Genomic DNA, 13,600 nt, shown 5'->3' on the forward strand with positions numbered 1-13,600 from the left:
TTTATTTGCACATATAAAATGAACTAACTGCCACATTAGAATGGTTTCTATCATCTTGGAGCTATCATGAGAAAAGAGCAATTGTTAGGTGTTGATAGAAAATGGAGATTGTAAAAGTACATTTTTATTATCATAGTATATATGTGTGAATTGAAGCACATTCCAAATAGTCAGTGATAAAGGGAAAGACTGAGGCTGTAGCACTATGAATACTTCTAAAGCAAGTATTCTCACTAAATTCCATGGGGGACTTCTTATGAAGACAGGCAGAGAATACTGCAATATAATGTAAAGTCCATGCCAGGCTAGAATTTTGTTAAAGGATATAATGGAGTGGATCAGGATTTGGTCATACTCAGCGTAATACAAAAAGGCAAGGACTGAACATAGCTTCCAATATTTATTTTTAAAGATTATGTATATATCTAAAATAAGATTGTTTGCATTTAGATCATATATCTATTAGCTATTGCCTAATTGGTAATCAAATACACACACACACACACACACACACACACACACACATGCACAAACCTTCTTCCTCGATAAAATATTGTCATAAGACTTATAAGGTTTCATGAATTGTGGTATACAAAACATTAAAAAAGTATTTTGAAGTGCAGCTAATAAATTATTTAATTTGATGTGTTTTCAAACTATACAAAATTCTGCTCACTACTTTGAACTTTCTCCCTCTAAATTTGTTAATTTATGTGTTCATATTCCATGATTTTTGTGGTCTGTGTTAAGCATTTTAAATAGAAAGGGCGGGATAAAAATAAGACATGAGTCTCCCCTTATTCAAAATCTTACTCTCTTCAAAGCTATTTTTGTAACTCTTTACTCCATCCTTTCTTCATTTTATGTTTGGAGGTGGAAAAACCAGAACTCTAGAGAGGATAACAAACATGAACACAACATATCATTTCTAAAAAGCATTAAAATATCAGTTTTATCTATACCCCTTTTTTCAAGATAATCAGTAAAATGCCAATTGTATTATTCATTCTGATTACACAGTGTATCCTTTTTCACTGAGCTATCCATAACTTGAAAGGCTGATAGATCATAGCCACATCTACAGGGAATAAGACTTTCTTCAAATTATTAATTTATTACCATAATACAATTTTTTTGTAATATTAAACTTTGCACTCATGTTTGTGTGCTCTTGTTCTATCTCTCCCTTTGAATATTCCTGTTTGTTGTAAGACCTTAGACGTTTCTTAGGCACTTATTTTCAAACAAATACTTATCTGCGATGCAGCTTTTAAAACTGGGTAGGGCAGATGGTAACAGTAACGATTGGCTACTGCCATTAATGGGCTTGCATAAACAATATGACAGTTGTACCCAAACAGGAATTTTTAGTTTATGTTGAAACAAAAAAGGCTAAGGAGATTTTGAAATTTGAATATCATCCAAAAGCAATAGAATAGAGTTCTAATAAGTGGGAATGGATTAGGGATAATTATATAGGCCCAAGGAGAATGGGGGGAGGGTAGAGGTTGTAAAAAGGGAGCTTTTTTAAGGAGGATGGGGGAGAGGAGGATGAAGTGAGAGAGAGAAAGCATTCAGGAAAAGCTATGGAAAAATATTCAGGCATGTTGAATAAACAGCAATTGTAGCAATGGTTGTATGATACACTGAACCTTTCAGGAAGAATCCTGCAGAAAAATCTGCTCAAATTCACAATAATAGTAATCCTGCATTGTCTTTGCCGTGGAAGGTCTTGCGTTAGTTCCACATATTCTAGATTCATCCACAGTGGAAAGCTCTCTGTACAAAGGAAATAGGTGGGAACTATTTTTGTTAATGGGAAAGCAAAATACAAACGGCTTTTAGTATGTACATTTGTATGAGTGTGTGTCTGTGTGTATGTACAAAAAAAAAAAATCCTTCTCACCCCACTCCCCAAATGTGTGAGATACAGCACAGTTGGTGTGGTAGCACCAAGAGTTCTCACTACAGCACCCAATAGCTATATGTCTATATCTACACACACACACACGTAGTATACAGAAAGAAACACAGATTCATAAAAAGTGATTATCATAGATTATCAATTAATTCAGCAGTCCATATTAAAAGATCTATCAAGCTAGAAACAAAAGGTAAAAAGTATCAGTCAGAATTGAATCTCCTTAGCAACCTTCTCAAGCCAAGAGTAATATATCACTCTAGCTATGCATGACCAAAATATCCACCTAAAAGCCTTTCTATTCATAAACACAAGTAAGATATCAGTTTTTATCCTGAAAAGGGAAAGGCTTGATAACCTAAAATCACCACCTCATTCAGTAGAAAGTCTTTGTCCTGAATTCACCCCATGATTGCAAGTTCCTGCCTCTAGAAAGCACCATCTGAGAGAGAGAGAAAGGAAAAGTGACTTGCTAGATCTAGAACAGATCTGGTGCTTTCAAGCTGTTTTGAGCAGTATTTACCAATGTTTCTTGGTACTAATCTCATCCCAGGGAGTCCTAGAAAATTATTTTTGAGACATTTGAAGAAGCATGCAACCTGGAATCTTCCTGGAATCATATGCCTTTGTTAAAGAGTACAGTATAGATAAAGGCTTTCAATCACCCAAAATAATAAAAGTTGATATTACTACAATAGTTCCTAAGAAGCCACACAGTTTTTGTGATTATATTCAAAAGACCACAATGTCAATACACAGTCCACTTTTAATAAGAAATTCTTTATAAGGAAACAAGATTTATCAGGACAGGTTATAAAAAAAAAAAGGCAAGACTTTGTGGCAATCACACAATTTCTTTATTCTCATGACCTAAAGTAAATATTTGATTAGCCAACTAGTTCATTCTTCCCTAATTATAATATGAGCTTGTTCATTTTTTTTAATTTGGTAAGAATAAAGCAAGAAGAGGAGATTTGAATTCATTCACAGGGGAGCATCTGGGTGTTCTAATAAATCACAAATTTGAGCATAACACAACATCATGATGTAGCTGCTAAAAGGTAAATGCTATTTGAGGTATATATGAATTCAAATAACAGCAAATAATTATTTGATTCTATTTTGCTTTGGCAGATCCCTTTTGGAATATCATGTTTAATTTTGAGCATGGCAAACTAAAAACAACATTTACAAATTTAACATACAGAAGGGAGATACCCAGATGATGATGTAAATGAAAGCCAAGCATTGTGAAGAAGAATTACAAGAAATGGATAGGTTTATTGTGCAGGAGAGAAGTCTGAGGAAAGATGGTAATAGTGCAGTTATTTTACATTGTTCTGAACAGCCTGACTAAAACTAGGAAATAGAGCCAGGTTAGCTATTAAGAGGCATTTTTTGATACCAAGAGCTGCCAAGCACTAGAATATGTTGTTTTATGAAGTGATATATTCCACTTTTTTGGAAGCCTTCAAAAGAGGCTGGCTACCTCCAAAATAGTTTAATAGCTCCTGCACCAAGCAGGAGTCAGATTAAATGACTTTTGAGATCCCTTTCAACTCTGATTCATGAGTACATTTTTTGTACAAAATTGACTTCTTTAGGATGCAACCGAAGAATTAATTAGTTGCATACTAAAATAATTTAGTGAAGCTAAGTCTTGTTAAAATAAAAGAACATGATGATACTACTTTGTTTAATGGATTTATCAACTGGTTATAGAAGAAAACAGCTTACATGGTCAAACTTTTTCTTGAGCTTCAGCTTCTCACTTTTCTGGATTACTGGTGGGGTAGTTGGTTGGGAGGGAATAACATGTATACAATGCTCTTTTAGTTGTACTCTCTCTTACACCCTCTCTGATACACACACACACACACACACACACCTACTTATTTTGAAATAATTTGTTCTCCAATAAAAACAAAAGTCCTGAGGCAAACCATAAAAATGTCAGGCCTCTGCAAATCAGGCCTTATTTGATTCAGACTAGGGATTTGGAAATTTAATTCAATTTAAGTTTGTGATCCAAGGATATACCGATTCAAGCTGCTTTGAAATTAATATTTTTTAAAAGACTGTAAGCTATAATGGGAAGCACTTAAATGCTTGTGGCTGCAACATTTTTGGCACAATGGGATGAAAATAGCAAGAATATTAAAATCTTTAGATGACATTAACCTTACCACATTTGAATTGGATATTATTAAGAAATTCACCACAACTAAACTTTGAAATAATCTCCCTGTAATTCTTTCAAGAAAAACAACATAGTAGGGAAAAATAGCATACATGAAGAAAGGATAGCATAGCAGTCTTCAAATTTTCCAGAAAACCAGGAAACTGTATTAAAGCAAGGCAAAAGGGATCATCCTTATCAATTAAAAAAAATCTATAAAAATATAAGCTTATTTTTCTATTTACTTTGCTACATTTCCAGGTTTGACATAATACCACAAGCACCCATTGACCTGTCCTTGTGAGGAACTGTAACTCTGCTGCTCCCATCACCAGGCTTTGTGAGGTGCCAAAATGATTGACAACTTCGCCTCTTTAGGGAAAAAAATCCCATTTCAATAGGGGGTCAGACTGGGCAAGCCTCATTAACAAATCTTAGGACTTGTACATTGGGGAAAATGTTGCATTGACTTTTCAGATGAGTGAGTTAAAGTGTTTTACATCAGATCCTTAACTTACAGAAAAACATACGAGTACAAATTGTCCTTAATGCTGGACTTTATTCTACCACAACAGCCAGGCAGCAAAGAATACAAAGCTTACCTTTTTTTTGGGGGGGGAGAAAATATTAATAGATCCTTATTAAAGAAAGGGTAATTCCCCCATTTCATTTCCCTTACCTGCTAAGCATACAGTTGCTTAGAATGATGATATCAGTTGTCCAGCTAACAGGTAGTAGGAGCTAAGATGAAGTCAGATGAGACTATTCCAGTGCTTCTTGCAGACTTTCCTCTATACCTGTTGTCACTAGCGTTATTTCTAGCACTATTTTTCTTCCTTCCTTCCTGGTTTAAATCAATTTTATGTGCAGCACAGGAGAGGGTTTTTTCCCAAAGGAGCACTAAACCTGGGTCTGAAAACTAGGTCTGGTGCACTAAACGTATAAGATACCCATATAAACTCTGAAGCAGAAATCTTTGTTGAAGTCAATCCAAGCCAATATAGCAAAGAAGGCAGTATCCAGTGACCCAAGAGTGAGGGGTGAGCCTGCGGCAATTAAAGTAGCTCACAGGAATGGGATCCCAGTCTGACATACCAGCAGTCAAAAGCTCAGCATGTTAGACCACATTTATGTTGGAAGAAATCATCCTTACTGTTACTACATTACATCAGTGCTAGAGAGGATAGGTTTGCTCCCCATTTATATAGAGTAGCTTTTCCTGCCACTGTTGCTGAGGATTGGGCTTCCTCCTTCATACTTCCTTCATCAGAGAATTGTTAAACTAATAAGGAAGTACCAAGGAAAAACTACATCCCCACCAATACTGGAAGAGCAAAGTAGTGTGTATAAATGGGAAGCAAACCCCACACTTACTAGCACTGATGATATTATCTTGTCAGGTCATGAAATATCTGAGAAAATCAGGGACCACACAATTCAACCTTGAACTGCTGTATATTCTTTTCTATTATCAGGGAGTTATAATGGAGAGCAAGAGACTCACTAGTACAGGAGTAAGTGGCATTCGTTGTCTTTATCATTACCATTCTACCATTCTTATAAGCAATAAAGATTTAAGCCAACATCTGTAAGCCTGTATTGGCATTCATTCATTTCCTAGAGATTTAAACCTGCCCTAATCATACATAAATTAAGCACAAGGGTTGGCGCAAGAGTGTGGACTAGACTAGTTAGTCATGAGCCTATATTCAAAGAATTGTGTTTTACTCCAATTTAGGTTGGCAGGACCAGCATGAAGCTCTCTAGTACTTTCATTAGTACTAGGAAGTCTGAAATTATAGTTTGTGGCTGCTACCTTAAGAAACTGAAAGCCAAGAAAACAAACAAAGCTGAAAGCTTTTCACCACAAAAGAGCTCCAGTAAACAGAGTGAAGTGAGGTTATAATATTTATTGGTACCTACTCAGGTTAAAGACCCCATCACTCTCCTCAACTCTCACTCAGCATTCTTCGTATATAGAAGTAAGTTGCAGTTATGTTTACAGTTTGTACAGTAATAAGCCAGAAGCAGCACAAAAGCCATTCAATCTACAAATATCTTCAAAAGTCATTGAACTATTTGAAGCCTCCTGGCTGCCTCATGAAGTAGTGGGTTCTCTTCCACTGGAGACTGGATAGTCATGATAGAGATGCTCTTAGAGATCCTGCATCGAGCAGACAGCTGGACCAGATCATCCTTAAGCTTACTTCCAACTCTGTGAGTCAATTCTTTTATGGAAGGGTTGTCTCTATTTCAGTTCATGAGTCTGCTTCAGTTACATGGTTTTTATCAAAGCTTCGTCAAATCAAAGGATCTCTTCAAAGACTTGCACAGCCCTTAAAACATGTTATAAAATGGTTTAAGCCCTTTTAAAATCACACATAAGAATCTGTAAGTATACTTCATGTCATGCTGAATTCATTTTAAATTATGTTTCAGAAGAGAGGATTAATTCTGATTTCACTAAGGTAACTAGCAAACCATCAGATATCAGTTTTGATGTTATTACCAAATGTACAAGAAGCAACAATTAGAAAAGAAAAGGGAAGGGTAATCGCTGTTAAAAAAAGGGAGGAGGAGTATATACTGTGTGTGTATGTGTGTTATGTTTTGCTTTGTTTTGTTTTGTTTTGTTGGTTAAAAATAAAAATAAAAAAGGGAAGGGAAGATAAAGAAAATCGAATATCAATACTTAATTATGGTATCACAAAATAAAGTCACCTTTTATCACCTGACTTTGTGATAACACTGCTTGACTGGTTCAGTTTCACTTTTGCATTCTGTAAAGCATATTGTTAGCAATGTAAACCCTTCTAGAGTGGTAATTTCCCATGGTGGTTGTAATTTATGGAGTTGTAGCTCAGTATATTTAAAGTCTGCTGTTAAGCAACTAAATTGATCATTAGGTCAGTGTCCAAAATAAGACCTGGGTTTAAATATGATTTCTTTCATTCCTTTATTTACAAGAGGATTTATGTTATTTCCTTTTTATTCATTTGGCCATACTTCAGCTGATAAAAATTTAATTAACTCAAATAGAGGAGATGCTACAACAGGGTTTGATAGGAAAAGCAACCCTCCACAAAGAAAACAAAAAGGTCCAAGCCTAGTGGATGAACATGATAATCAGAAACAAGAAATTTTGAAGATATTCTGAAGATGAAAGAAACTGTGTTAGTATAAGAAATTTAGTTCCTGAGATCATATTCTGTGTTATCTAGATGATGGATTGCTGGCATGAGATACAGGCTATACCTCAAAAAGATCAGGAATAATATACAGTATCTGCCCAAAGTATGTTGCTCAAAAGGTCTTCAGGATGAATCTTCTAGGGACTAGAATCAGAAAGTTTAAAATTGTAAGGACTTGTACACTGCAAGAGTAAAAAAGAGAACAACTAAACTAAGACTAATATAAATCACTCAGTAAAAAATCAGGAAGGGCACTGATTTGGAATTCATCATTTTTGTTGTGTATAATCTAAAAACATGCAAAATTTACTTCTCAGCATCACTTCACACAATATACATAACATTTCTGTCACACTAAGTAACAAGGCTTATCCATAGCGACCCATAGCATCAGATCAAAAGAAGTAGCTTGTACATGCAAAACATCTTCAAGATAGAAGGTTACTTTGCTATTTTGCTTCAATGGAGTGCTTTGCTCAAACCTATTCTCTTTAAGAAACAAGAATAACTAAAATAACTGGAAGAGAACAAATGCTGTCCTTATCTTTAAAAAAAAGAAGGTTATGGAGGAGAAAGATTACCAAGGGAATAACAAATCAGTCTGACCTAAATACCTGTGAAGATTCGAGGGCAAAAACTTAAGAAAAATTATCTACTAAATATCATTAAGAATTCATCTTGAATTTTCCAAAACCAAGTTTTATCAGATTAATCTTATTCCATGTTTTGATCAGATAACTTGAGTAGTAGTGTCTGTGGTGCTCCCTGAACTAGTTTTCTTGAAGGTGTTTCATTACCCAGCTAGACAACACTTTCAGTGCTCTGAACCTCAGTGTTCTGCTCAGTACTGAAAATGTTACATAGCTACCATGTTTTCCCGAAGTAAGACCTACCCCAAAAATACACCCTAGCTTGATTTTGGGGGTGGGCCTAATATAAGCCCTACCCCCAAAATAACCCCTAGTTTTGGGGCAAGGTATACGCCTAAAAATCAAGCTAGGGCAGGGGTGGAGGGTGGAGATGCCCCATATGTCTCTCACCCACTTATCGTTGCAGCCTACCTCTCCTCGCCAGCTCACTTCTTCTGCAACATCCCCCTGGCCTGCATTTTGCAGTCAGAGGTCTTTCCGGAAGGCCTCTTCAACTGAGAACCGAGCTATGGATTCAATCCGTAGCTTGGTTTTTGGCTGCAGAGGCCTTCCAGAAAGGCCTCTGCCTGCAAAATGCAGGCTGGAGCTCCATTCTCAGCTTCAGAATGAAGCTGCTCTTCCGGCTGCAGAAGAAGTGGGCTGGCTGGCTGAGGCTGTCAATGCCGGAGATGAGTGGAAAAGACACCCCATGAAAATAAGACCTGGTGCCTCTTTTGGAGGCAAAAAAAATAAATAAAAAATAAGACTGGGTCTTATTTTTGGGGAAACATGGTAGCTAATGAATTGTCTGTAAGAAAACAACCAAGCTCAGATAGCACGAAGGGTTCCACAGTTCAACTCTGAGCTACATATATTCTCTTCTATTAGCAATTTGAGCTGATTGTGAGAACATAGTAGGTGTAGTATAGTTTAAGTTCAAAAACACATAATACAATTAGGAAAGCAAGTTAAATATAGATGGGTGAATCTCCAGCTGAACTGAACACTTTGCTGAAGGAATATTAATCCATGGTTTTTTTTATCACACTGGAGTGAGATATCAAAGGCAGAACCAGATTGTTTGGTCCTCGGTCCTATAATCAACATCTTTTTTAATGACTTAAGTGAAAAGGTAATGGGAATATTCATTAAATTTATGGAAGATACAAAATTGGGTGGGTAGGGGGAAAGAAAATACAAAAAAATAGCATTGATTAAGTTAGAAAAGTGGACTGGAAATAACAGAATGAATTTTAAGAGAAAATGGCTTTTAAAAAATAAGAATTTTTATTTGGTTAAAGCTACTAATCCATTCTTAAATGTATTGTTTCAGAAACCTTTCCACGAGTTTATAAAAACAACTGGGCTAAAACACAAGAAGTGGGTAGAGGTAACACAGGCTAATGTGCTAGTATAAATATTATATTTGGAGAAAAGATAGATAGGCAGATGTTTTAATATAAGCTAGTTGAGTGAAAACAGGCAAGGCCTTATAGAATAGGCAGTTTAGTTTGAAACAATATGATATATCTAAAAATGCAAATGTCCATGTACAGTAATAGCTATTTATAGTTAATGCTCTTTATTACCAGGATTAGCAGCAAAAGTTATTCTTCACATTAAAAGAATTTTCCAGCCAATGCTGAATTCTATAACTATTATAGAACTATTACAAAACATTACTATTTGCATCAGAATAGTGAACAAAGTAAAAATCCTAACCAAATAGAATCAAGCTGTCATAAATTGTATTTCATGCGATTTCAAGAAAAATACAATGCTGGGGTTTTCAAGAACAACTGCAAATTTCAGAACTTCCCAACATTCAAGTGCGTGTATAACTGATTCAAATATAAAATAATTCCAAACTATTTTGAATTATTTTTCTCTATTTATTATTACAAACTAGTAGATAAAAATAATCCTTTCCTATTGCTCTATCCAATTTAAAGGGAAAATAAGTCTTCTTATGCAAATAGGCATAAGGGGAGCCTAAGATCTGAATCTCTAAAGCACTAACCTTATTCCCCTACTCGTTATCCATTTTTCCCTTTGAGCTTTTAATGGGATAAAATGGAATAAAATATTGAAGAGGTGGAAAAGCTGCACTACAGGCTATGTGAATCAGTTTAGCTTTACAAATTACTACTAAGAACAGCTAGCATGAAAGAGTTTTTTTTTCCCCTGATGTCATATAACTGGCCATAAGGAGCGAGATAATATCTTGTGTTCCAGCTCTATTCCAAACCATTTTAAGCAAACCAAACACTATGTCTGATTAAATATCCAGATGCAAACAAAATCAGACTGCAGTACATTATTCAGTCACTTTAACATTTCAAACTGAGGAACACAGTGAAATTCCACGATAAATTTCAAAGCAAGTTTTTTTTATTAAAAAAACAAAAACAATTGAAAGTATTCATAAGCTGTAGCAACATGTTTATTTAAAAAATAAGACACATGTACAGACACACTTTCTACTAAGTGTTGTGCTTAGGATTTCATTATCTTTGGAGAGTTTGTATGTCTTTTTATGGAAAAAATTAAAATGAGATCAAAGCTCATTCTTGTTCCTAAAAAGTATTTGGATGACATAAATAATCTAACATAGGAAGATATATATTTCTATACATATTTGGAATTTTGTGCTATATATAAGTATATATATGGAATGTAATGAGTATAATTATTTTGCAAGTAACTTACTCTTAAAAATATCTCCAGCAGATAAATATACTATATATACCCTAGAAATTCTGATTCTACAAATCTTTCTGTTTAAATTGCATGGAAAAATATAAGCAGTGTATTGCATAACTTATTCATGGTTACCTTAATAATGGTTTTTCTCAAAAAAAAATAATAACCCTGGGTTCACCCAACAAACTGCACAAAAAACTGTGCAGGTAGAGCTTACACATGATTCTAGGTTAAAATATGGTTGAGCAGCTTGTAGGTCAGTATCATGCACACACAGCCACTGAGTCACAGGGTGTGGAATCTGTTACCAAAGAAGGGGTTCTGAATTAAGTAACAATGATGAATGTTAGTCTAGACAGAAAATATGAGTTTAGGAAAGTGCAAGTGATAAATAAATAGCAAAGTCTGCTAGTACTCCACATTGTTGCCATGCTATTTCAGTCCAAGAGTAACAATAAAAATTGCCTAAAGATTTCAAGAAAATCACTTTGAACATATAAAAGCAATATATTAAAGTGGACATTAACAAGGATATTTATACTATATACTGTACATAAAGAAGTCAGCACACACAATTCTTACAGTTTCCAGAGCAGATAGCTGTTTTAGTGTACTGGGGAGGGGGGAGAGGGAGGGGGAGGGAGGGAGAGAGAGGGGGGAGGGAGAGGGAGAATTAAAACCTTTATAAAGTGGATTGCAGTCAAGAAAAAATTATGTCATAATAAATTTGTTAGCTTTTACAGCGCCATTGAATCTTGATTGACAACTCTGGTAGGACCCTGAAAGGCAGTATCCTTCTCATGTAGGCAGAGACAAAAAAAATTCCGTTTTGCCCAGCGACATTCCTGACAAAGGAGTGATTTGAACTGAGGGCTTCCTTATGTGGAGCTCAGCCTTTTCAGAGATATACTATCTTGCCCTTTAAATGAATCCGGATTTGGGAAAAAAAAAAGCAGTGTTCATTTGAAGTCCACCAATGAATCCATCCTGTCTCTGACTCAGTAAATGGAGAACCATTTTCACCCCCTTCTTTCTGTCCGCCCCCCTCCCGGTTTTGAGAGTCATTACTGAGACGGCATACTAATTTCCAAGAAGGATACCTCTCAGGTAAGGCAACTTTACAAAGAGGTATCAGACAAATCGTTTGGTCCTCTGACTTCATTAAAGCACACCTGGCTAACTCGAAAAACAAGACGAGTCTCTTCTTACAAGTAATTTAAATGAATTATTAGCCAGTCTTTCTGGGGTGGGAGGACAGCGGCGATAAACAGGTAAGCACAGTACCTGTACGGTATTTTACATAGTAAGTAAACACAAAAAAGGTTCTTTCCAACGTGGTGTAAGGTGATTTATTATCAGTATTTGCAACTGTTCGAAACTGAAAAGCGGTAGGCATTTTAGACTATTGGACGGGGATTGTGTGTGTGTGGGGGGGGCTCTAATACACTTTCCTAAAAGGAGAGGGGGGACATTTAAGGAATCAAACTAATAGTTTTATTCCTACTGAAACTGCCTCCCCCTCGGAAATCTAACCCAAAGGTTAAAATAGGCTCTAAACCAAATCCTCGCGATTGCCCTAAAAGGAAGAATAGCCGTCTCAGCGCTTACATTCACACCTGGAGAAACAGAAGGAGCACACAGATAAACCTGGACGCTTCGTCGCCACGCCAGACAGACAAACCGACACGAGTTTACCCTAAGGAAACCGAAGGCTTCCCTGAGCTAATCCGGCAAAACGCGCCGGCACTCAGAGGCGAGCTGCTTTGCACTGGATGTACTAAACGCTCCGAACGGGCGTTCTCCAGCTGGTCTTTTCCCGGCTCTCAGAGCTCTCGGGCTTCGGAGCGCGGATTCCCGCTACCGGGTCGACTTGACTTGTCGCCCGCCCTGAAGTGATTCTTTGCCAGAAACTTTGGTAGGCGAACGGGAGCGCGAGACAGGCAGCAGGCGCAGCCCTCGCGCCAAGGGTGCCCCCGAAAAGACTCCGAAGCGAGAAGGAAACTCCTACCTGGCTGGCTGGCTGGTTGGTTGAGCCGGGGCGCGCGCCCTTCCAGGTGGCAGGTGAAGAAGCGCTGCCAAAGAGGGCTGAGGCAACGGGAGGAACGATACCACCACCACCACCCCCGTTCCTCTCAGGCGAGGCGAGCAGGCGCCCGGCTCGGGGGATCCTCCGCTTTCCAAGCGCACGCTAATCGCCTCCGGCAGCTGGGCGTCGCTTGCACCTGTGTGCCTGGCTAGGCAAAGGCTTCCGCCTCGCTGGCTTCTTTCTCCGTCAAGTCAGAGCAGAGGACCCCGATCCTCTTCTTCTCCCTCTTCCCCCAGCCGCGTCTCCGCGCAGAGCCAGCGCTCCCTGCCTAGTGCCGGAATGTCCGAGCCGTCGTTGGAACCGCATCCACCTCGGCCTCTCCGCCCCCTTCAGCCGCACGCCAGGAGCAGGCACTTCCCAAATGCACCGCTCATTGGCCGGCCCCGCTGCTGACCTCACTCAATCCGCTCGCGCCCGCCTAGTGGATTTCCTCGGCAGCCTTTTATTATAAGGGGCGCCCACTAGTGCTGCCCGGCGCGCCTCAGGCGGCCGCTTCCGTCTCTTCCAAGCAGACTCCCGGGTACGCTGAAGAGCCTCCTTGGGTCTTCTCTTCCGCCGACCAAAGGCACAGTGCTAACGGTGACGAAAAAAGCAGGCAGCTGGCTGCTAATCTCCACTGATAACGGTGGGGCTGGGGAGGGTGGACATGTGACGTAAAACCAGTGACAGCCATGGCATAATCGGGATGCAATATGGCAATGATGGAGACACGAGGCACTTCCACACACCGTTGTTCCGATCCCCAATCTGAGCATAAATAATCCGAGACTGAGAACAGGCAGCCAACAACGTTGGCTCTTCGGGCAGTGAGTCGTCCAATTGACGAATCAAGATGGCAAAGAACACCATAGATGCCTTGCATTCAGCTCTCCCTCACTTCATTCCCCCCCC

At 38.1% G+C, this 13,600-nt stretch overlaps 1 protein-coding gene and 1 long non-coding RNA gene across 4 annotated transcripts in view; one reads left to right on the forward strand and one right to left on the reverse strand.

Annotated features, from left to right (window-relative positions):
- The window catches only part of CHRM3 (cholinergic receptor muscarinic 3), a 245,229-nt gene extending 231,966 nt beyond the window's left edge, over positions 1 to 13,263 (reverse strand). For 2 of the 3 annotated variants that reach the window (XM_039348452.1, XM_039348449.1), the window contains exon 1: positions 12,632 to 13,259. The gene's annotated coding sequence lies outside the window, so the exon portion shown is untranslated. Of the gene's footprint in view, positions 1 to 12,631 lie in introns of all 3 variants that reach the window. The other variant, XM_039348451.1, reaches the window with a different exon arrangement.
- The window catches only part of LOC120310249, a 98,141-nt gene continuing 96,205 nt past the window's right edge, over positions 11,665 to 13,600 (forward strand). The window contains exon 1 of the long non-coding RNA XR_005557299.1: positions 11,665 to 11,730. This is a non-coding gene — a long non-coding RNA (uncharacterized LOC120310249). The remainder of the gene's footprint in view (positions 11,731 to 13,600) is intronic.

The sequence above is a fragment of the Crotalus tigris genome, unplaced genomic scaffold (assembly GCF_016545835.1).
Source record: "Crotalus tigris isolate CLP2741 ecotype Arizona unplaced genomic scaffold, ASM1654583v1 scf7180000018155.2402879, whole genome shotgun sequence".
In the NCBI taxonomy this organism is placed as follows: Eukaryota; Metazoa; Chordata; class Lepidosauria; order Squamata; family Viperidae; genus Crotalus; species Crotalus tigris.